The sequence below is a fragment of the Eulemur rufifrons genome, chromosome 8 (genome assembly GCF_041146395.1).
Source record: "Eulemur rufifrons isolate Redbay chromosome 8, OSU_ERuf_1, whole genome shotgun sequence".
In the NCBI taxonomy this organism is placed as follows: Eukaryota; Metazoa; Chordata; class Mammalia; order Primates; family Lemuridae; genus Eulemur; species Eulemur rufifrons.
This window is the reverse complement of record NC_090990.1, coordinates 24045875-24071070: the sequence shown is the minus strand read 5'-3', so window position 1 is coordinate 24071070 and position 25196 is coordinate 24045875.

Below are 25196 nucleotides of genomic sequence, written 5' to 3'. Positions count from 1 at the left end.
ACAACATCAAGGTCTGCCTCGATGGACAAGCCCTGGGTTCTCTTTCCAGACAGCTCTTGACAGTGAAATCTGGGAGTGATAAGGCAATTCTAAGGCTTATTTTTTATTTTTTTAATTTCAGCATATTACAGGGGTACAAATGATTAGGTTACATATATTGCCTTTGCCTCACCGAATCAGAGCTTCAAGCATGTCCATCCCCCAGACGGTGCGCACAATACACATTAGATGTGAATATACCCATCCCTCTCCTCCCCCCTCACCTGCCTGACACTGATGAATGTTACTACTATATGTGCACATAAGTGTTGATCAGTTAATACCAATTTGATGGTGAGTACATGTAGTGCTTGTTTTTCCATTCTTGTGATATTTCACTTTAGTAGAATGGGCTCCATCTCTATCCAGGATAATAGATCACTGTTGTTTTTTGTGGCTTAGAACTCCATGGTATACATATACCACATTTTATTAATCCACTAATGTATTGATGGGCACTTGGGTTGTTTCCACATCTTTGCGATTGTGAATTATGCTGCTATAAAAATTCTAGTGCAGATGTCTTTTTTATAGAATGTCTTTTTTTCCTTTGGGTAGATGCCCAGTAATGGGATTGCTGGATCAAATGGTAGTTCTACTTGTAGCTCTTTGAGGTATCTTCATATTACTTTTCACAGAGGTAGTACCAGTTTGCAGTCCCACCAGCAGCATACGAGTGGTCTTATCTCTCCACATCCATGCCAATATTCATTGTTTTGGGACTTTTTAATAAAGGCCATTCTCACTGGAGTGAAGTGATATCTCATAGTGGTTTTGATTTGCATTTCTCTGATGATTAGAGATGTTGAGCATTTTTTTCATATTTTTCTTGGGTATTAGTCTATCTTCTTTTGAAAAGTTTCTGTTCATGTCCTTTGCCCACTGTTTGATAGGGTTGTTTGATTTTTTCTTGCTGATTTTCCTGAGTTCTATATAGATTCTAGTTATCAGCCTTTCAACAGATGTGTAACATGCAAATATTTTCTCCCATTCTGTAGGTTGTCTGTTTGTTCTCATGATAGTTTCCTTGGCAATGCAGAAGCTCTTTAATTTGATCAGCTCTCATTTATGCATTTTTGTTGTTGCTGTGATTGCCTGTGGGGTCTTCTTCATAAATTCTTTGCCTAGGCCAATGTCTCTAAGAAGTTTTCCAACATTTTCTTCTAGAGTGCTTATAGTTTCACACCTTAGGTTTAAGTCTGTTACCCACCATGAGTTAATTTTTGTGAGAGGTGAAAGGTGTGGATCCTGTTTCAGTCTTCTGCATGGGGCTATTCAGTTTTCCCAGCACCATTTATTGAATAAGGATTCTTTTCCCCAGTCTATGTTTTGTCTGCCTTGTCAAAGATTAGATGGCTATATGAGGATGGTTTTATATCTGGGTTCTCAGTTCTGTTCCATTGCTCTATGTCTCTGTTCTTGTGCCAGTACCATGCTGTTTTAGTCACTATAGCCTTGTAGTATAGCTTGAAGTCTGGTAAATTGATGCTTCCCAATTTGTCCTTTTTGCTTTAGATTGCTTTTGTTATACAGAGTCTTCTCTGGTTCCATATGAAGTGTAGAATTATTATTTCTAGATCTGTGAAAAAATGATGTTGGTATTTTAATAGGGATTGCATTGAGTCTATAGATCACTTTGGGTAGTATAGACATTTTAACAATGTTGATTCTGCTGACCTATGAGCATGGTATTGTTTTTCACCTGTTTATATCCCCTGCTATTTCCTTCCTCCATGTTTTGTAGTTCTCCCTGTAGAGGTTTTTTACCTCCTTAGTTAAATATATTCCTAGATACTTTATTTTCTTTGCTGCTATTATGAAGAGTGTTGAGTCTTTGATTTGGTTCTCAGTTTGACTGTTGTTGGCATATAGGAATGCTACTGATTTGTGTACATTGATTTTGTAACCTGAGACTTTACTGAATTTGTTTATCAATTCCAGTAGTGTCATGGCAGAATCTTTGGGATTTTCTAGACATAAGATCATATTGTCAGCAAAGAGCTATATTTTGACCTCTTCTGCCCCTATTTGGATGCCCTTGATTTGTCTGATTGCTCTGGCTAGGACTTCTAGCACTATGTTGAATTGAAGCAGTGATAGAGGGCAACCTTGTCTGGTTCTAGTTCTAAGTGGGAATGCTTTCAGTTTTTCCCCATTCAGTATAATGTTGGCTGTGGGTTTGTCATATATGGCTTGTATCATTTTTAGGTAAGTCCCATCTATGCCTATTTTGTTAAGTGTTCTTATCATAAAAAGGTGCTGAATTTTTTCGAAAGCTTTTTCTGTGTTTATTGAGAGGATGATATGGTATTTGTTTTTGCTTCTATTTATGCGGTGAATTACATTTATAGATTTGCATATGTTGAACCATCCCTGCATCTCTGGGATGAAGCCCACTTGGTCATGATGGATTATTTTTTTGATAAGCACCTGACTTTGGTTTGCTAGAATTTTGTTGAGAATTTTTGCATCTATATTCATAAGGGATATTGGTCTGTAGTTTTCTTTTTTTATTGTGTTCTTTCTTGGTTTTGGTATCAGGGTGATGTTGGCTTCATAAAACGTGTTGGAGAGGATTCCTTCCTTCTTGATGTTGTGGAATAATTTCTGCAGGATAGGCATCAGTTCTTCTTTGTAGGTCTGATAAAATTTGGGTGTGAAACCATCTGGTCTGGGACTTTTCTTTTTAATAAGGTTATTTATTGCTACTTAAATTTCAATACTTGATATTGGTCTGCTTAGAAATTCTATTTCTTCCGGATTGATCCTAAAGAGGCTGTGTGTTTCTAAGAATTTGTCCATTTCCTCCACATTTTCAAGTTTATGTGCACAGAGGTTTTATAGTATTCATAGATGATATTTTGTATTTCCATGATATCAGTTGTAATTTCTCCTTTTTTATTCCTGATTGAGCTTATTAGAGTCCTTTCTTTTCTGCTTTGCATTTATCTAGGAAGAGGTGTGCCAATTTTGTTTATTTTTTCAAAGAACCAGCTTTTTGTTTTGTGAATCTTCTGTATAGTTTTTTTAATTATCTATTTCATTTAGTTCTGCTCTGGTCCTTGTTATTTCTTTTCTTCTGCTGGGTTTGGAGTTGGTTTGCTCATTCTTTTCCAGTTCTTTGAGATGATTCATTAGATTGTTGGTTTGTGATCTTTCTGTTTTTTGGATGTAGGCATTTATGGGTATAAATATTCCTCTCAGGACTCCTATAGCTGTGTCTCACATATTTTGATAACTTGTGTCTCCTTTATCATTTAGTTCAAAGAATCTTTTGATTTCCATCTTAATTTCCTCCTTAACCCAATAATCATTCAGCAGAAGGTTATTTAGTTTCCATGACTTTGTGTAGAGATGAGAGTTTCTGTTGGACTTGATTTCTAATTTTATTACACTATGGTCTGAGAGGATGTATGGTATAATTTCTAGTTTTTAAAAAATTTGTTGAGACATGCTTTGTGGCCCAGGATACGGTCTATCTTAGAGAATGTCCCATGAGCTGATGAAAAAAATGTGTATTTAGTGGTTTTTGGGTAGAATGTTCTGTAAATGTCAGGGCCTTTTGTTCTAGAGTTCTGTTTAAGTCCATTGTTTCTTTGTTTATTTTCTGTTTGGAGGATTTGTCCTATTCTGTCAGAGGAATGTTGAAGTCCCTGGCTATTACAGTGTTGCTTTTATCATTTTGTTTAGATCAAGTAGGATTTGCTTTATGAATCTGGGTGCACCTGAGTTAGGTGCACAATTATTTAGAATTGTTATGTCTTCTTGTTGAATTGCAACCTTCACCATTATATAGTGACCATCTTTGTCTTTCATTACTTTTGTTGATTTGAAGACTAAGTTACCTGAAATCAGAACTGCTAAGCCAGCTTTCTTTTAGCTCTCTTTTCTGTTCCCATGGAATGTTGTTTTCCATCTCTTCACCTTGAGTCTGAATGCATCCTTGTGGGTTAGATGTGTTTCCTGAAGACAGCAGATACTTGGCTTCTGTATATTTATCCATTGGGCCAGCCTATGTCTCTTTAGTGAGTAGTTCAAATCATTCACATTTGTTGAAATAATTGATAAGTGGGGTAGATTTCTGTTCATCCTGTTGAGTTGAACTTTGTTGCTTTGTTTTCTCTCTTGAGCCATTGTGGCATCTGGCTTTTGACCTTTAGCTTTAGATGATTTTACACCAGTGAATGTTTATTGTGCTATTCCGTGTGTAACACTGTTCTGAGTACTTCCTCTAGTGCAGATCTTGTTTTGATGAATTCCCTCGGTCTTTGCTTGTCTGAGAATGTCTTTATTTCTCCTTCAAATAAGAAACTGAGTTTTTCAGGGTACAGGATTCTAGGCTGGGCATTATTCTGTTTGAGAAGAGTGAGAATGGGCCCCCAGTCTCTTCTTGCTTGTAAGGTCTAAGGTGAGAATTCTGCAGTTAGTCTGTTGAGTTTTCTTTTGTAGGTTACCTGCTTCTTTTGCTTTACAGCTTATAGGAGGGCCTCCTTCATGTTTACTTGGGCATTCTGATGACTATGTGTCATGGTGTCTTCCTGTTTGCAATGAATGTCCCAGGAGTCTTTTGAGCTTCTTGTACCTAGATCTAGATTTTTAGCAAGGTCAGGGAAATTTTCCTCCATTATATCCTCAAATAGTTTATCCAACCCTTGTGTATTTTCTTCTTCACTCTCTGGGATGCCTGTAATTCTCATATTAGGCCTCTTCACATAATCCCATATTTCTCGTAGGCTTTGCTCTTTTCTCTTATTTCTCTACTCTATCTCTGCAACTGATGTATTTAATTGAAAGATGTTATCTTCAATCCCTGAGATTCTTTCTTGTGTTTGATTTACCCTATTCTTGAGGCTTTCCACTGTGTTTTGTAATTCCTTGAATAAATTCTTCATTTCCAGAAGTTTTGTTTGATTTTTCTTTAAAATTTTAATTTCTTTAGTGAATTTTTCTTCCAAGTCCTGGATTTTTTTTTTTTTTTTTTTTGTGTGTGGTTTCTTTGTGTTAGGTATCCATTTTCTCTTGCATAGCATTGAGTTTTCTTACAATCCATGTTCAATATTATTCTTCTGTCATTTTAGTGTGCTGAATTTGGTTGATATCCATTGCTAAAGAGCTGGTGTTCCCCTTTGGGGGTGTGCTTCAGTTTGATTCTTCATACTTCCAGAGTTCTTTCACTGATTCCTTCCCATCTGGATCAGCTGTTGCTTCTTACTTTTAGATTTTCATTTAGATAATGACATGCCCAGTTTAGTCTCTGAGCCAGTAGGTGGTGTTTGTGGGTGAGATTCAACCACACCCTGTATAAGTCTGTAAATACAGTAAAAGGGTGTGCAAATTGACCTCCCTGTCAGTAGGTGGTGCTTGCTAGGAGGAGCAAGCTACAGTGTTGTTTTTGGGGCCTGTAACCATCTCTCCTTCCTCTGGAGAGGCACTCTAGTGCCTCAGGTGGTAGGTGGGGCCCCGGGACTTCCAGGTGTTTCCTTATTCTCCACCTCAGCTGTGGCAGGTGGGGGAGTTAGGATGGGCAGAGCTGGGTTGAGTGAACCTGCCCTCAAGCTCCACAATTGCTGTTATCTGGGGTCAAAGTTCTGTTCTCTGACTTTGTGCAAAGCTTCCAGAGAGGGGCTGAAATAGCCCCATTCAGCCAAAAAGTCTGCATGTGGAGGTGGGGCTGTCTGAGACCTGCAGTCTGGATCAGGCCTTGCTCCTTTCCACCTTCTCCTATTCTGAGGTTTTTTTTTTTTGGGCCTCTGCCGGCAGGCAGGACCTCAAGCCAGTGGATCTCCCCTGACTGTAATGGGAGCCGGGAGATTTCGTGCCCAGGATCACAGCCTGAGCTGGGAGCGCAGACCTCCCATGGGAGGAGGGTTCCCCTCAAGCACACTGCAGCTAGGACCCACTCTGATCTGCCCCTGAAGGCCACACACCTCAGTAGACTAGTTCACAAATATCCCTTCTGTGCCCCGAGGCAATGCAATCGAGACCTGGGTGCACAGAATCTGGCCTGCAGGCCTGTCCCCCGGGGTCCCATAGATCAATCCCTGACCCTGCCAGGGAGAATAGTGCTGGTCTCAAGTCACCCATGGGGTGCCTCAGCTGGATCAATGTCTCTCTGCCTTGGGATTTGCCTGGCTCTGCTGGAGTCACCAGGCAGGCAGCACCTGGGACGGCCGGCGGGTAGGGAGCTCACAGTCCGAGTACCCCTGAGTCTGCTGCAAGGCCCCAGAAGGAAATATCCCATTCCCTGTGGATGCCTCCAGGTGGTGGCTGAATTGTCTCTCTCAGCAGCTGCGGGTAGGGGAGGGGAAGAGGAGAATGAACCAATATGGCGCCTGCCAATCGGCTCAGGTCTGTGGGGCAGGAGGTGCCCTGAGGGAGCTGGGAGCCTGGTGCCCTGTCCGCGAGAGGCTCACAGCTCACTGGCGGTGGCCATCTCTGGGCTGGTGTTGGCAGGTCTCTCCAGCAACTCGGGAGCCCGCCAGCAGTCCAAGATGCAACGGAGGGGAAATTTAACCGCTCCACCTACCCTTGTCTCTGGTCTTCAAGCCTCTGGAGATTTATACCCTGCTGAGGCCTTTCTCCTTCCAATTCTGCTCCTCAACTTCTTCCCGTGGAGTCTCCTGTAGTTTCAGGCACCCTTCCTTCTGACCCTCATGCGATCTATGTTTGTCTGCCTGTTTGTTTTTTTCACTTTCATCTAAAATCTCTCTTTCTTGCACAGACACTCTGGCTGGCGTTTTTTTCTCGTCCACCATCTTGCCTTGATTCTCCAAGACTTTTTAAAATATAATATTCTGGTGTTCTGATACACGGCATTGTTTTTAAGTTCTGAAATGCCGGGAATTTTTTGTTAGTGTACTAGTGTTATTTCAGTATTTAAAAAAATCTGAATTGTGGATGTCTGAAGTCTACCCAGAGAGTTATACATGCATCAAGATTTCCAAGTGAACAAAGGTGCACTCGTTTAGAAAGCATTCTGAGCATCTCCTGGCCCTCTGTGAGACCCTTCCAGTGTCTCTTGGTGCGGTTTTAATTCCCACACCCTGGGTGATAATGAGGATGCAGATGTAGAGCTGAGCCTTTGTCCCCTGTTTTGGTCACTTGTGTTTTCTTCAGAGCCACTTTGGGTCTCCAGTGGAATCTGCCTAGTATCCTGGGATGGGGAGGACTTTATGGAACTTAACATGTGCCAGGCACCTTTCTAAGCACTTTGTAAATATTAACTAATTTAACTCTTCAAAACAACCCATTGAAGTTGGTGCTATCATTATCCCCGCTTCACAGACAAGGGCACAGAGAGGATAAGCAACTTGTTCAAGATCACACAGCTAGTGGAGCAGAGCCGGGACTGGATCCAGGCCGTTTGGCGTCAGATCCCATGAGTTTGCCACTGCACGATGCTGCACTCGCCTGATGGGTAAATTCCCTCTGATCCTGCCTCCTTCTGCCTCCTGAGCCAGCTCCTTCCTCACGGGCTTGGATCCCTCTTTCTGATAGTTTGTTTTGGCCAGAACCTTCCCCCCACAGCATCCTACCTGGAGAGACTCGAGCCAGAAGGACGAAGGAAGCTCAGTCATGAACCCTGGCCCATCCCAGGTGAAGCAGCATTTGAAGACAACGTGTAGGTTTGGTGGTGACCACAGCCTGCTCTTAACAAAATAGGAGTATTTTAATATCATGTACACTAATTACTGAAATACAACCACTGATTGTTTTGCTCCAGAGGTGCAGCCACTGGGTCAGAATCAGAGCCCAGTGAATCATCAGGCCATCTGGGCAGTGACCTGGGGCACCCATCTATAGGGAATTTCAGACATCTTTGGAATAAATTGGGAACAAGCTGAGATTTCCACACAAGACCCTGTATATAGCATATAGAATGTCAATGAGTCTTACTTCTGCTAAGGTAGGCAACCCTCAAAGGGAACACTGTGCAACACCTTGGGTGCAGATTATGTTTTACTCTGAATAGTAGTTCTATGAAGCATGAACTATGATGCACATTTTACAGATGAGGAAATTGAGGCTCAGAGAGGCTGAGCGATCTGCCCAATGTCACAGCTAGTAAGAGGCCGAGCTGGGGTGTGAACCTGGCATTGCCTGTGTCTAGGGCTTGTGCTTTTAATGGAGTTTCCCTGCTGCCTCCAAAGAGATGGAAGGTGGAGAAGGATATGGGCCCAACACTTCCCCCTCCCCCTCCATCTCATGGCCAATGTGGGGTAAAAGCCACTGTGGGGAACTCAGGTCTGTGGCCGATAAGGACCTGTGAGTCAAAGAGGTTCAAGCACCATCAAAGGGAAGGGAGAGAAGATGAGAGGGAGTCAAGAAAGAGGTGGCATTTGAATGGGGCCTTTGATATATGGTTCATTCAGTTACTATTTTCTGAGTCCCCGCAGTGTGCCACACACCATGCTGGGCACAGAGCACACATTGGTGAGTAAAAGAGACATTTCTCTGATCTCTCTAAGCTGCAGTCTAGAGCAGTACCATCCAAGAGAACTTTCTGGGCTGATGGAGATACACTGTCCAATATGTTGTCGCTGGCCACTTGTGGTTATTGACCACTTGAAATGTGGCCAGTGGGACTGAAGAACTGAATTTTAAATTTTATTAAATTTAATTTAATTTAAATTTAAATAACCACATGTGGCTAGCAGCTACTCTACTGGACAGTGACGGTTTAGAGGGAAAGACAGACAATAGACATGCAGATATGCTTATGGTGATAAGTGCTATGCAGGGAACAAGGTGCAGAGGATGAGGATGATAGGGAGTGTCCTATTTGGATTGGGCAATCAGGGAAGACCACTCTGAGGAGGTGACATTTCAACAGAGACCTAGAGGGTGTGTGTGGGCCATAGGAAGAGGCAGAGGGTGCAGTGTGTGGAGGGGCCCTGGAGCAGGAGAGGGCTGCTCTCTGGGACAATGAGAGGAGGTCAAGGTGGTGAGAATGTGGTGGGCAAGGGGAAGGGGCTCCGAGATGAGGCCATGGCACGGGAGGACAAGGGTCTGGCCCAGGGACTTGTAGGCTTGGGTAAGGAGTCTGTGGAAAGGTCCCTTTCTCTGGCTGCTGCAGACTGTACGTGGTCACCATGGAAGTGAGGGCATCAGGGAGGTCCGGGTGGGAGATGGGGCATGAAGTGGAGTGATGGCTTTGAGATGAGGGAAGTGATTGGATTCAAGGCACACTTTGAAGGTAAACATGGCAGGTTGTGCAGACGGACCAAATGTGGAGGGATGGGAGGTGGTGGAGCCAAGGATGGGACTTAGGTTTTTGGCCTGAGCCACTGGGCAAATGGTGACACCACTTTCAGAGAAGAGAAAGTTAAAAAAAAAGATCAAGGCCAAGCGCGGTGGCTCACACCTGTAATCCTAGCACTCTGGGAGGCCAACGCAGGCAGATTGCTGGAGCTCAGGAGTTCGAGACCAGCCTGAGCAAGAGCGAGACCCCGTCTCTACTAAAAATAGAAAGAAATTATCTGGCCAACTAAAAATATATATAGAAAAAATTAGCCAGGCATGGTGGCGCATGCCTGTAGTCCCAGCTACTCAGGAGGCTGAGGCAGTAGGACCGCTTAAGCCCCGGAGTTTGAGGTTGTTATGAGCTAGGCTGACTCCACGGCACTCTAGCCCGGGCAACAGAGCGAGGAAAAAAAAAAAAAAAAAAAAAGATCGAAGCACCCAGGCTGCTGGCTGGTCATCCAGATGGTTGCTGAAGTCAGAGGAAAGCTGAATGTTCACTCGATTATGTTGTGTCTCTGTGGGCTGAGTATGTGAGCACACTCCATGTGGGCGAGTTTGCCTTGATGTTTGTACACATCTTTGCTTTGGGTAAAGTAAGTGCAAACATTTGGGATGGGGTGTGTGTGCATATGAATGTCTGCATTTTGGATGAGTGTATATGAATGTGTGCACACATCCATGCAGGGGTGGGGAGGTCAGTGTGTGTGTGTCCATCTGTGGGTGTCTGTGTGTGGGTTGAGAATGTCTGTTTAGAATCCAGGGTGAACCTGGGCCTGGGTTTATCTCTGTGAGATGTGTACAAATGAGGAGGTTTGTGTGCGTTCAGGGTGAAAGTGTGTGCATGTTTGTGGGGTGACTGTGTGCAAATATTTGTGTACATGTGGGTCCAGCAAGTGCATATATTTATGCACAAGGGTGGGGCTGTATGTAGTTGCACATTTCCTCCTACATAAGGCATAGTGTGTGTGTAGGGTCTGTGCATGCATATCTACTTGGGGGACCACAAGCACAGATCTGCATGTGACCGTCTGTGGGGAGAGTGCATGCACATACATGCACAGGCATGGAAGGATGGTGCTCCAGGGGTGGGTTTGTGTGCTCATCTCTGTGCCGTGAGCGTGCCTGCCTGTGCCTTTTGGTTCTCCTGTGCCTGCAAGTCCCAGAGGCAGCAGCTTGCAGAGCGTGTTAAGACATGTTTATAGGTCTCTCACCCTTAATGCATTTTAAATTTCCAACCCAAGGCGATCCCAGTGGGTTGCAGAGTCATTTGTTTCTTGCTCTGATTTAAAAAGAAAGTTTCCGCAGTAAGGTCCCTTCTGCCTCCAGGCTGGCAGTCCCACCTGGTTCTTCAGAACTCCGGGTGGAAGTAGGACACAGATGTGGGTTCCAAAACAGTGCGGTGGGTGGGCGGGTGAGGGTGCTAAAAGCGAGCTGGGGAGAGGGGCTCTGTGAGGGTGGAGGAGGGGTAGAGGCTGGGGTGGCGACAGGGACAACGAGGTGAAAGAAACCAAGCCCTCTCCTCACTCGGCCAGTCCCAGGACACGAAGGATCGTGCATCACCTTCTTCGCACACCCTCTTTCTTTCCCTCTTTCTTTCTGCCCAAGGATTTGCACCTGGCCCTCTGCTTCTTACCCTGCATACACTCCCAGGGCAACTTGACCTCCAGCTGCTCAAGGCAACTCCTGATACCACAAATCCCTTTCCAAGCTCTTCCCAGCATCTTTGAGAACCCCTCATGTGTGCCTTTGGCAACCATGATTGTCTGTCCACCACTTCCCTCCTGCCCCATTCCAAGTCACTGTAGTGATGTCTTTTGTCCCTGTGGAAGCCCAAAGTGTCAGCTGTGTCCCCGACTGAGGGGCCATAATTTCTGCTTGTCACCGCGTGTGCTGAGGGCCCTGAGGAGCTGCTGCTGACTCGGCTGCTTGCAGAGACTCACGGAGGTAGGAGAAAAGCAGCTCCTCAAACTTAAGCTTGTGGTTGGAGAGGCCACCTTGTGCCAGGCCTCAGGCTGGAGGCGGTTGGAACTGTGCTGGGGGCACTGAGCGACACAGCAGAGCTGTGCTCAGAACCTCCTCCAGCCCTGTCTTTGGACCACGCTCTGGACCTCAGTTCTCTCTTCCCTTACATGAGTTTTCCCTGCAGACTCCTTTTGTCCGTCACGCTGACAGCCCCTGTGGGCCTGCCTCACCCCTGCTGCAGACATGCTGGAGTCCAAGGATGCATGTAGACTGGACTCTAGCTGGGATCTCTGTATCTTTCGATACCACCTACCTGATGATCTCACTTGCTAGCCATTGGAGTCTCTTTGAAGCAGATATCTATCATAATCAATTTTTCTAGCCTTTAGTCAGACATGGGCTGGGGCTGGGGCTGGGGCTGGGGCTTGGGTCTTCAGGGTCTGGAGTTCTCTTTCTTTACCTTTGGTCAGCCACAGACTCAAAGGACCCCACACTCATCTGAGGGGATAAGCCCACAATCTGGGTCTCCTTAACATTCCCTGTCGCCATGGGGCCTCCTGGTCTTATCCCGTAGGAATTCCAGCTGGGCGAAAAGGGCAGGAAAATCCTCAACAAGAATGTGCCTTCTGGAAACTTAAGACACCTTAAGGCCAAGTTGGTGACTTTTTAAGAAAATGGCTTTATTGTTTTGGTAAAAAACACTATGTCTAATCACTGGGTGGTGGCAGGATAGTTTAATGGCGAAGCTCATGGACTCTGGAGCCCGACTGGCGGGGTCTGGCCCCTGTCTTTGCCGTATGCTGGCTGTGTGGCTGCGGGCAGCTGTTTGACCTCTGTGTGCCTTGGTATTCCTGCCCTTTAGGACAGAGGTCATAACAGTATCCACTTTATAGTGTTTTATGAGAATAAGATGAGTTAACATACATAAGGGATTTACAATGGTCCCCAGCACATAGTAAGTATAATATATGCATCGTCATTTGTATTTTTAAACATTTTAACAATGCAGAAGAAAGCAAAACTCACACCAAATGCTACCACCCAGGGGACCTTCATCCAGACATCTCTTTTAGGGCTGAAGCACACATCATTTTATATGAATGTGATTTATGATATGTATTGTTCAGATTTGTTTTTTCACTTACCCATGTCTTTGAGTTTTTTCCATATCAGTCCATATAGATCTACTTCATTCTTTGAAAATGAGTATTAATGAGCTATAATTTATTCGCTCAGTCTATCATCCACTTGTGGGCATGAAGGTTTCCAATTTTTCACTGTTATAAACAACACTGTGTGCTTATGCATATGTTGTGCATATGTCTTCTTTTGCATTTGGCTTGTTCTCTCCTTGGGCTAAATTCTAGCAGTGGGACTGCGGGGTCAAAGAGTATGCACATTTCACATCTTGATGCATGTGGCCAAGCTGCCCTTTGGAAAGGTTGTACCAATTTACACTCTCTCTATCCTCTATCAATGACGTCTTCTGGTTGGACCTTTTCCATTTTGATTCTGGGTCCCTCATCAGGTCTACCCTGTGCCCCGAGGTGAGGCCACCTGAATGCAGAAGGAAGCTGGATGAACATATTTTTTTATTAGCCCATGAGATCATGAGCTGCCGGGAATGCATTGCCACCGAAGGCACTTTCTGAGTGTGGCCGTTGAGGTCCCTGTTGTGGTTCTTCCCGAAGCGGAAAGGGTGAACTATGAAACATGAGGAAGCCGGTTGAAAAGTGACTTTGATGAATGTTAAGCATTGTTCTCTCCAGCCTGCAGATCAAAGCAGCCCGGTTGATTTTACCAGATTTCGCAACAGAGCAGAGGCTTTGAGTGGCAGACACCCTTTTCAAAGATGGCTGCAACAGGAGTGCCCATGCCACATGCTTGTGTACAGTGGGACCCTGCCATGCTGCGTTAAGAGGTGGCATTGAATTCCCTTCCTCATGAATCTGGCCTGGCTTGTGACTGCTTCAACCAATAGAGTCTGGCAGAAGTAAATTCCTGAATTCCTTCTTGAATTCCTGAATCATAAATTAGAGAGCAAAATAAAACAGTTGATGTTTTATTCCACTAAGTTTTGGGATCATTTGTTACACAACCATGATAACTGGAATGTGTAGCCACAGCTTACTGGGGGAGACAGTCCAGAGAAGTGCAGCAATTTTCAACCTTGGGGTACCTGAGAACCAAGTGGGGCTCTCATCAATGATGCAGATTCCTGGACCCCACTTCCGGAGGCTCTAATTTATTAAAGTTGGTGTGGGGCTGGGAACTCTACGTTTTCACATGAGCACCCCAGGAAATTCTGACACAGCTGATACCCAATACAAAGCTTTGGTGAATCACTTAAGAGCAAAGGCTATGGAGTCAGGAGGATTTGGATCTGAATTCTGATTGTGTGAAGTGCGGGCAGTCATAGTTCCGACCTCACGGTGGCATTGTGGGGATTAAATGAGATAATGCCTGTTGTGCTTAGTGTGGTCCTGACACATAATGAGTACAGAGGAAATCGTGACTGCTGTCATTGCATCCTGGAGCAGGAAGTTGTAGGCTAGGGTCTCTCCTCCCCTGCACTTTGACATTAAATGGAAAATAGTGTGTTTCAGTGTATTTACCTAGGAATGGGGTCCATAGTTTTAATCAGATTCTCAAAGGGCCCTTTATCTAAAGAAGATTGAGAACGCTCAACAGAAAGTTTCTGCTGCTTGGCCTGGCTCCAGCCCCAGGAGACCCCTTTGCTTCCAGCTGGAACCTCTTGACCTCACCCAGTGGGCCGGCTTCAGCCCAGAGTATGGAAGGAAGACTGCAAAGTGTCCTGGTTTTACCCTCTGGGACTCAGTGAAAGTGCAAGGAAATGCAGGGACAAAGATCTGGAGGCAGGACTGAGCTGGAGCTCATAGGCAGCAGGAAGCTGACGTTAAGAAAAAGAAGCTGTTTGAAGTCTGATCACAAACTATCTGGAATGCCAGGTTAGGGAGTTAGGACAGAGGAAATAGAGGCTCAAGGCCAATTTCTGAGCAGGAAAGTGGCAGGATCACTGCCGTGCTTCCGCAAGACGTCTCCGTGATGGTGGGAAGAATGTGGCCTGGTTGGTAAGGCAAGGGAAGAACTCTGGATTCAGCAGCAGGCTCAATGCAGGTTCAAGGGCAAACTGTGGTGTTCTTTCCTGGGAGCTCTGCAAGAGCCGGTCACAGCTGACTGCGTCTGTTTGCCTTCCCCGTCCAGGAGTGTGAGGTCGGCAGAAGAGCAAAGGGCTCCACTCTTTAGGCTGGAAAGGTAAGGCCCAGGTGGCCGGGTAGCAGGGGGAAGATTAAACTCCTGCTGTGTCCTTGGGCAAGCCCTCCTTCTCTCTTGCCTCAGTTTCCCTGTTAGTAGAATGAGGGGTTAGGAGACCTGCGTGGGTTTGTAACTGCTTCAATCTGCTTCTTGGAGTCCTGCTGGCATAGGATAGGGACAGCAAGCATGTTTTCACTTCTGTGCCACTGCTGCCTGGCAGGCTGTGTTGAGTTGGATTCTGCAGTGGAATCTAGGCTCGGTGGGAAAGAGCTGTGATAGATTCGCAATGCCTGCCCTGGTCGTGACATAAGCCGTGGCCTATCTCATCAACATCCAATCTTACGGAAATTTTATGATCCTATAGCATGACTTCAGTCACCCAGGCTAACATCGTCACAATTTTCCCTGTGTCTAATGCCAACTTGATTAACTTAAAATTAATATTTCTTAAAAATTAATACATTTTGAAATTACGTTGGTTGCTGACATGATTGTGAGTCAAGATTATTAAAAATTACACATGCAGAGAAGTCTAGTTTTTATTTCTAGTCCCTTCCCCCCTTTCTTGCCCTTGCTGCCAAAGGTAATCATGTTTATTTACTTTTGGTTTATCCTTCTGTTTCTTTTTGAAAGTTACATAATGCATGGTTGTCGTTCCAATCTGTCTTTAGATCAATTAAAGGGCCAAGATGTTCTTTACTTTTTCTTACCTACATTTCTTTTTAAAAATAATCTTTTCATTGTGGCATAATGTATATGCAGGAAAGTACCTAAATCTTAAGTGTACAGCTCCATGAATTGAAAATTTGGAAACTGTAAGAGTAAATGTGCCCATCTAGTCACCTCTCAGATTCCGAAAAAAAATATTCTCAGCTCTCCACAAATACTCCTCATGTGTCATATGTTTATTAGATGTTTGGACATCTTCTTTTGTGAAGTGCCTGTTTAAACCTTTGGCTCATTTTTCAATTGTGCTGTCTGTCTTTTTACAATTGGTTTGTAGGGCTTATTTATGCATTCTGGTTGTGAGTCTGCTGATGACTACAAATATTTCAACCATCTTCTATTAAGGGGCTTTTATTTTACTCTCTCACTGGTGTCCTTTGAGAAATAGAAGTTCTTAATTTTAAAGTAGCCTGTTTTTTATCAATCTTTTCCTACATGATTAGTGATTTTTTTTTTCTGTTTAAGGAATCTTTGCACCCCCGGGGTCATAGAGAGATACTCCTCTACTATCTAGAAGTTTTATTGTTCTATCTTTAACATTTAGGATACTTGGAATTGATTTTTCTGTATGCTAAGGCAGGGGTCTAAATTTTATGTTTTCTGTACAGATATCCTGCAGACCCAGCACCATGTATTGAAAAGATAATCTTTTTTCCCCCTGTGCTTCAGGAATCCTCCTTTAAAAATTTTGAGTATCAATTGAATTGTGAGTTTGATGTGCTAAATTATCTTTGTAGAATGCATTAGAATAAATACATACTTATGAAAATAAAAAATGCTTAGCCTATGTTAAACCACCTAAAATCATCTTACACAACACATTTTAAGAACCCACTCAGTGGGATGTTGGGATCCCAGCAGCAGAAAAGGAAGGATTTTCTGTTGGAGTAAATTTTAAAAATGTCTTTAAGAAGTTATCATATAAGGAGTTCATATTTGTTTTAGAAACAATAGAAAATACAGAGAAATATAAAGAAATAAATAAAAGTCACCTATAGCTCTCTTACCCAGAGGGGGAAAAACATTTTGGTGTGTTCTTATCCAGCCATTTTTCCACATATACATATATATGTTGTATCTTACAAAAAAGGGGTAGTGAAATACATACTGTGTTGGACCCTTAACTACTACTTAATATGTTCTTAAAACTCTTCATGTCAATTAATCATATTTTATGTAATAATTTTAATTGATGTCTACACAGGATATGCTAATTGGCCCCCACTGCTTCCGCCCTCCTAAAGACAGACTCTTATCCCCCCCCCCAAGCCCCTGCCTTCCATACCCCTATTTTAATGGTACCCACCACCAAGTAAGAAACAAAAGCAAAGGTCTCTTCATGCACTCTTTTGATTTCATTTCCTTTTCTGCCCCCTGAGTAACAATTATTCTAGAGTTAGCACTTTTAACTAATTTAACATGCCATGAATGATGTATAATTTTACTATATCCAAGTATACCCATGAACGATGTACATTGCTTTGTAGGCTTGTGAACTTTGTATATATAAATGATATCTTACTAAACACATCCTTTTGCAGGTTGTTGTCTTCATGCAAAATTATGCTTCTAAGTTTTATCTGTGTCGCTGTATGTAACTTTCATTTATTCATTTTTAACCACTGTATAGTATTCTATTATATGAGTATACCACAGTTGACTTACCCATTTCCTACTGATAGGAACAATAAAGAATGATGCTCTCTTCTTGAGTAATCTATAAGAGTTTCTTTCGAGTTCATACTCAGAACCAGAATTGCAGGGTATGCAATTTAACTTTAGCTAGCTATTGCCTGCCAAATTGCTAAGAAGTTTGCAAATTTATAGTCCCATCAGCAATGTATAAAATTTCCCATTGCTTTGCATCTTAACCAACCCTTGATATTGCTATATTTATAAAATTTTTTCCATTTTATGGATGTGAAATGGCATCTGTATTAGCCAGAACTCAGTTAGAAAACCAGACACCATACAAGGTATTTCAACAGACAGGATTCAATACAGGGAATTGGCTATATAGGTGTTGGGGAGCTGATAGAGCAAGAAGGGAACACAGACGTAACTCAGAGATAATAACCGCAAGAAGCAGGTACCACCACTAGAGCTAGAGGAACAGAAGAAAAGAGGTGGGGAATCTAGGACCTAGGAGCATAGAATATGGGTCCTAGAGAGCTGGTACTCGAACCTGGGAATGGTATATGGCTGCTGCTGGCATATGGGAGGAGTATTACAAGGCTGGGTTTGGGAGTGCAGAAAGTAGGGGCTGGAGCCAACTGCTGCTGGAGTGATGCTGGCAGGAAAGACAGAAACAGGAGATACGTCCCTTCTCTCCTCATCTTGCCTTCCTATCTTCCTCAAGTGCCTCCCATTGTGGGAACTTGACAGGAAACCAGCTGGCCCTGGAGTCTGGAAAGCACCATGTTCGGAGTCCTGGCCCCAGCAACAGCAGAATATAAAAGGGTAGATTCTAGCTGAGAGACATTGGGTAAATACCTTGCATAGCATCTCCATGTGTGTATATAATACATCTAGATTATTTCTATTTTTATGTGTAGATATTTTAAACGGTGCTTAACAAACATCCTTGCACTTACATTTTCCTTAGAATTCGTTTCTGAAAGTAGAATTATAGAGTCAAAGAAAATGCATATTTTTAAGGCTTTTGGTCCAGGCTGATGAAATCTCTGGAGGAGGAGGTTTTGAAGGAAAGGAATTCCACCTCCTCCACCATCACCACAGTGATTCCTGGAAACCACATCATAGAGCAGATGGCAATAGGGAAGATTGTCTTTCTGCTCTGGAGTGCTGTTACCTGGGGATTGCTTCCTGCCCCAGGCATGAGCTCCAGGAGATTGTAGTTCCAACCACCCTCTCTTAGAGAAAGAGAGCTATGGCCTTAAATTTCTTTGTCATTTAAACTAGTTATATTATTCTCTGAATTTTATAAAAGAGATACAAATATCTGTTGCCATTGACCACAGAAAAGCCACAGTGAATTACAAAGTGCACCCACACAATCAGAGCATACAAAGATATAATTCCATCTTTCCATAATTCCATAGTATCATTCATGTAATCTACCTACAAATGATGTATATATGTACAAGTGCTCAGTTATTAAGTATGAAATGTCCGATTTCCTTAAGTACTAAGTTTTACAGTTGATCGCTCTGACATTTCACTTTGACACTTCTTGTTCTATTTCTATTGTGAGGGTACATCCTCAGTCTTTCAAATGCATGTTTTGGCTTGTGATTATCCTTCACATTTTTTTAAGAGCAATTTTTGTGAAACTGTGGATAAGTCAAAAATTTGTGTTATTTTTGAATTTGAGTTCCGTTGTGGAATCAATGAAGGGCAGACAGTTTGAGATATCAACGAAGTGTTTGGAAAGGATGTGGCTAATGAACACACAGTACATCAATTGTTTGAGTTCTGTCTGTTCTGGTGATTTTAATCTTCAAAATGAGCCATATGGGCAACCTGAGACTAAGCTGGAAAATATCAGCTGAAAGCTGTAGTAGAAGCGAATCTATCTCAACCTACATGTGAATTAGCAGCAAGGTTTGATGTTACTATTCCAACAACACTGGACCATTTGAAACAAACGGGCAAGGTAAAGAGGCTGGACAAATGAGTTCTGCATGAATTAAACAAACATGAGAAGAGAAATCATCTCAAAGCTTGTCTTTCTTTGTTGTCACAATGTAAAGGTGAACCATTTCTACACCATATTATTACATGTGATAAAAAATGGATTCTTTTTGACAATCTCAAGTGTTTTGCACAATGGTTGGATAAAGATGAAGTGCTGAAACACAGTCCAAAACTGAATATTCATCAAAAAAAAAAAAGCTAATAGTGTCTGTTTGGTGGTCCAGCGCTGGTATTATCCACTATAGCTTCATGAAACCTGGTCAGTTGACTACAGCGGATGTCTACTGCAACCAATTGGATGAAATGAAGAGGATGCTTGCGATTAAGCAGCCAAGATTGGTCAATAGAGACAGGCCAATCCTCTTGCAAGACAACACTTGACCATATGTCGCACAAACAATGCTGCTCAAACTGGACTTGGAAACTCTGTTATCCACTGTATTCACAGACCTTGCACCAACTGACTAACACTTCTCCCAGGTTTTGGACCACTTCTTGCAAGGAAAAATACTCAATTCTCAACAGGCCGGGAATATGCCTTTCACAATTTCATCGCCACTCACTCTCTAAGTTTTTTCGCTGCTGGCATAAACAAGCTACCACTAAGGTGGCAAAACTGTGTCGATAGTTTAGGCACATATTTTAATTGTACTGCTTCTTGTTTGAGATATAATAAACTACAATTTTTATTCAAAATTGGATATTTCATATTTAATGACCTAAATAAATTAGATGTGGATTTGTTGCCTTAATTGGGCTTACAGGGGCCTGGAGAGTGTGTGTGTGTGTGTGTGTGTATGTGTGTGTGTGTGTGTGTGTGTGTGTAGTAAGTCTGGGAGGCTGGAAGGCATGTGCTAGAGGGAAGTAAAGAGGGAGATTAGAGTCTGAGTTTAGGGGAGTGGAGAATGTGGGGCCAGTTGGCACACTGGGAGTCAGAGGTATGCAAGGGAACTGAGTGTGCCATGGAAGGAGGGACGTGTGGGGGTGAAGGCCTGGGGACCCGTGGGGCAGTGCTGGAGAAGAACGTCATCTACATGCTTGCTTCCCAATCTTCCCAACAAACGTGCAACACATCACTCAAATGAGGATACGGCATTAGAAGGTGCCACGCCAGCTGTGCTTGTTGCTGGGCAGGACCGTTGGAGGGAACTGGCTCAGTGGATAGAGTAAGTTATGGAGTAAGGAGAGAACGGGAGCTTTGGATCCACCTTGTGGATGCTCAGTTCCTGGGGAAAGTGGGAGGAACAAAAGGAGAGATGCAAGGAAAAAACCCTCTGTTAGTGTCAAATTATTTCTCCCACGAAGAAAGATGAGATACAATCTGGAGTTTCAGATGACATGTGGTTCTACCTACATGTAAGACACACGTGTTGCTTTCTAAAGACATTAATGCAGATTCTAATTTAGTGTGTCGCAGGTGGGGCCTGGGATTCTGCATGTCTAACAAGCTTCCGGGTGATGCCAATGCTCCTGGGTCCCACGCTTTGAGCAGCAGAAGTGTGGGAGGGGTCAATCTGCGGCAGTGTGACTGGGGTCTGTGGGGATCAGTCTATGATTGGGGAATTGAGTCTGTCCATAAGTGGAGAATTGTAAGATTGACCAGACGTGGGTCAATACTGCATGTGTCCTCCAACCTATAGCCATGGGTCATAATAAGACAACCAGGGAAGAGTGAAGAAGAACAGAGATTCCCCTGCAGTAAAAGGGGAGATGAGGTGTAGAACAGATGGGGGAACGAGTCCTGAGCCATCAAGGTGGTTAGCTACTTTTTTGTAGAGCAAATTTCTCCCTCTTCTCTCACTTCCTCCCTGTCCCCACCATCTTATGTATGTTAATAGTTCTTAAAGAGATATATGGTCAGTTCCACATCTGGGAGCCTTTTCCAAAAGGGCTGAGGGCAAATATGTATCAGTTTGGGAGCAGCGCAGCACAGAATGGAGAGAGGGAATAGATGTTCTAACTAGGGAAGAATAAAGGAAGAAAAGGAAACCAACATGTATTGAATTCCTACTGCATACAAGGTGCTATACAAGATGTGTCTAGGTAAGCCAACCACTTGATCTTCCCAATGTCATGTGAAATATTTTTCTTATCTTATTTCACAGATAAGAAAACTAAGGCTCATGGAGGCTGAGGCACATGTTCATGGTTGCTGGAGGGTAGAGTCAGGACTCCACCCGGCTCTGTCATCTCAAAACCCTTGCTGCCTTGTGAGTCCTCATCAGATGAGTTCAGATTTGGACACGGGGCATTTGCGGGGCCTGTGGAGTGGCTGGGGGACATGCTCAGGTGCGGCGGTTGAGGTCTTAGGATTCCCGTGTGATAGGGTGCAGAGAGAGGAGGGCACGGTTCCCTTCTTGTTCCTCAGTTTTCAGAGCACCTGAGTTTTAGCTGGACACAGCCATGTGGAACAAAGACAATACTTCTCAACCTCCCATGGAGCCGGATGTGGCCATGTGCTAAAGTTGCGGGCAGTGAGGAGTGTGGGGGAGTAGTTTCTGCACACCTTTGCCACTCTTCGCTCCTTTCCCCTTCCTATGTGCTGTGATGAGAATGTGAAGCTCTAGAAGCCATTTTGTGCCATGAGGCAGTAGAAGTCTGTGTTTCTGATGACTGTGAGCAGCCAAACTAATCTGGACCCCCAGATTCCATAGGGACAAGAGACAGGAACTCTTGTCTTAGATCTAAGCCACTGTTACTTTGTTTCTTTTTCTGTAGGGCTGAGCATAATCTTACTGGACACAACGGCCAAAGGCAGATTCTTCATTCAGGGCTGTGGTTCTCAAACCCAGCAGTACTTTAGAATGCTTGGGCCTTCCAAAGACTTGCTGATTGAGACTCACTGGAGGGCAGGGCTGGGCACTGGTCGTTTTAAGCTCCCAGGTGATTCTATTGTTAGCTACTGATCTAGGACAGCAGAGGCTGTGGGGAGGGGATGTTCCTAAAGCGAGGAGAACCGGGAGGGCAAGCTGTGGAAGCCGTTTGAGGAAAAGAACAGGTGGGTATCAGCAGTAAGGGCCTCTACTGGATGCTGGGAAGAAGCCACGGAACAGGTCACCAGGGTCACTGTTGACTGGGCGAGAGGCATGAGGTCAGGGTTGAGTTTGAAATGGGCTCTGGGGGGCTGAGTGCTCAGGAAACAGGAGCGCAGGGAAGAAGAGAGGTAGCCATTAGCTTGATGGGATATCGAGCCTATTTTTGTAGTAATGATCAGATTTCCTTGGGCAACGAGAGGGCAGGCACCGTGCTAAGCCCTTCCCAGGCCTCACCGTCTCATTTCACACGATCCTTCCTCTGAGATGGGGACCGTCATCTCCACTGCGCAACGGAGAGACTGAAATACAGGGATGACTCGACTGGCTCAAGGTCATGCCTCGGCAGGTGCTGGAGCCAGGACTTAAATCCAGATCTGTCTGGTCCAGAGCTGAGTCCACCCTGGGAAGGCCACCTTTAGCACAGAGGGATCTTGGGCCTGTCTGTTCCTGGAGGTCAAGTGCAGGTCCCTGAGGAGGGGGAACCTCGCCTGCAGGGCTGGGCGTGGATGAAAGGAGGGACCCTCTCTCTCTCTGAGGGGGGATGTGGATGTGGGGAATTGTTGAGAGGAGGAAAGTCGAGGCCCTCCTGGGGAAGCGCCATATTCTCAGGAAGCTGAGGCAGGTCCCAGCAGGGCACAGGGGCAGCACAAGCTTGAATGGCAGTTGTTTGTCCTCAGCCAGAGGGCAGGGCAGTTGGCCTGTTTCTGGCATGGTTTTGAGGCCATGGGGCCTTGTGATGGGAGCCTCACTCCAGGCTCTGATAGCGCTAAGCCAAGCAGAGCTGATTATTAACTGGCCAAGGACACAGCTTCGGATCGAGACGCAGGTGAGTGTCCCCCACAGCCCCCGCCTACCGTCCCCAGGACAGCCTGCTAACAGCATCCTGTTGTGGCTGCAAATGAATTTGCCGTGATCCCAAACTCTTTGATTCAAGCAGGCAGCCCTGAAGAGGAGCCCCGAGGAAGAGCGTCCAGGCCATCCGGATTTTCTGCACGAGAGAGCCGGCCGACTGCTGCCTGGACCACCTTTCAAGCCTCCCCAAATTATTAAGTCAACTACTGGATGCTTAGAATGTCTCAAGTTCAAAGAATAGCAGGCTGGAAGCAGACATCTGAGGGACCTTCAGGCACCTCCTTAGCAGGAGGAATATTAAGACGTGGCAGGCCGGGCTTCTAGGGAGACTGGACAAGGATCGGAAGGAATATGTTTTTAATCTGTGAGTTGCAGAGTTCAGGAGTGGTTCTTCTGATGTCGGGCCCATTGGTGGGTCTAACTTAGGTGCAAGTTTCTTGGCTGTGGGGCTTGGGTGGGAGGGAGTGAAGTGCAATGGCTTTGGCCTCTGCTTCTCAGGGCCCCAGGCGTGATCGGAGGCAGGTGGCTGGGTGGGCAAGTGGGGCCAGGGGGACAGCAAGCCAGGGATGAGGGCTCCACCCTTTGTCAACAGGAGGAGGAACTCTGGTCTTCATTATTTTATAAATTGAGGTTCCCATCAGTGTCACAGTTCATTAAAACATGAAAAGATTTTGTTGCTTTAAAGAAATCCTCAATGTAGCAGAAACTCTCAGGTGTGAGAAAACTCGGGGTTTGGATCCCAGCTCTGACTAGCTGTGGACACATCACTCAACCTCTTGGAGCTTGTTCCATAAAATGGGATGATAAAGTCTTCGTAATGGGGTGGTTTGGAAGACAGAATGAGATATGTACGTAAAGCTCCCAGAATAGGGTCTGGCACAAAGGTGTTAAGGGTGGGGCAAGTCATTTGTTTTCTGGAGTTGCTTTCAGAGAGAGTGATCCCAGCCAGGAGCCTGAGAGTCTACTGCGTGGCAAGCGCCCACAGCATGGTCCCCTTCCTCCCTCCTAACAGCCCCGAGAGGGCACGATGACTCTGCCCAGACCCCTTCCACTTTTCAGATGAAGAAACAAGGCTTCAAAGAGCTTTGTGACTCGTTCAAGGCCTCTCAGCTCATTCATGGCAGCATTGGAAGTCTGGCCGCAGAGAGAAAGGGTTGTGGGTCATGGTCTCGGTGTCACTCATTTATTTGTTTTTCCTACAAATGTTTATTGAATCCCTAAGTATGTACCAGGCACATTCTAGAAGAGATACTCAGAGGTCCTCAGAAGGGTGTACCAGGAACGAATGGGCATGGCATTCTCCTTGTGTGGGTCCTCTCTGGCCACGTCCCCTTTATATGCCAGGATCTGGAATCACCAAATGTCTCATTGTCCCTCGGATCCACCAGCCTTTGAACCTGCTCCTCCAGCTGCTGGGAATGCTCTTGTTCTCCCTCTTCACCCGGAAACCTCCTGCTCATTCATTAAGGGTTGATGTCACCTTCTCTGGGAAGTCTTCCTTGCTCACCCCCCGACAAATTTGATTTTGTACTATTTGTGCATTTGTATTATTAAATTTCCTTGACATTTCAGAATTTTAAATTATTTACCTACGTTCACATAGCTAATTGCTGTCTGAGTCAGGATTTGAACTTGGGACTTCCTGACACCAAAGTCAATGAACTTAACCACTAGACCACATGGCCACTAAAGTTAGTGGCTCCTTCAGCCTCCCAGCACCCCCAGTCTGTCATGAAACTCATCCTACTTGATTGTAATTATTCATTTGGTGCTAAGATTTTTTGGGAAAGGGACTGTATGAAGTCATCATGACTACTCAGTGTAGAATCAACAGCTCAGATGCTCGTGGGATGATAACAACGGTAATTCATGTGCCTGGTGCTGGGCTAGCCTCCCTATAGTCATGATGTCATTTATTACTTATGACAATCCATGAGATAGTGATTACTATTCTCCCCATTTCACATTTGGGCCAACTGAGGCTTAGAGAGTTGAAACAACTTGTCCAAGTCCCACAGCTAGAAGACGCAGAGTTGGGATTCAAATTCAGGTCTGGCTTATTCCAGAGCCCACTCTCTTTACTGCTTTATTACTGCTTCTCCTGGACATGCTCTTTCGGACCCTGCGTGGTGCTGGGGTGCAGAGGCAAGTGTCACTGAGTCCCTGCCATCAAAGAGCTCACAGTCAAGTGGCGAAGACAGACATCCCGACACAAACAGATAACCCTAACACATGCTATAATGCAGGTGGCCCAGAGGAAGGAGTGAATAATTCATCAGACAGAGGGAGTGCTGAGGAAAGATTTCACTGAAGACGGGATATGTGAATAGGGTTTTGAAGGTTAAATAAGAGTCTTCCAGGAGACAAGGAGGTGGAAGGACTCTAGACACACAGAGCTGCATACAC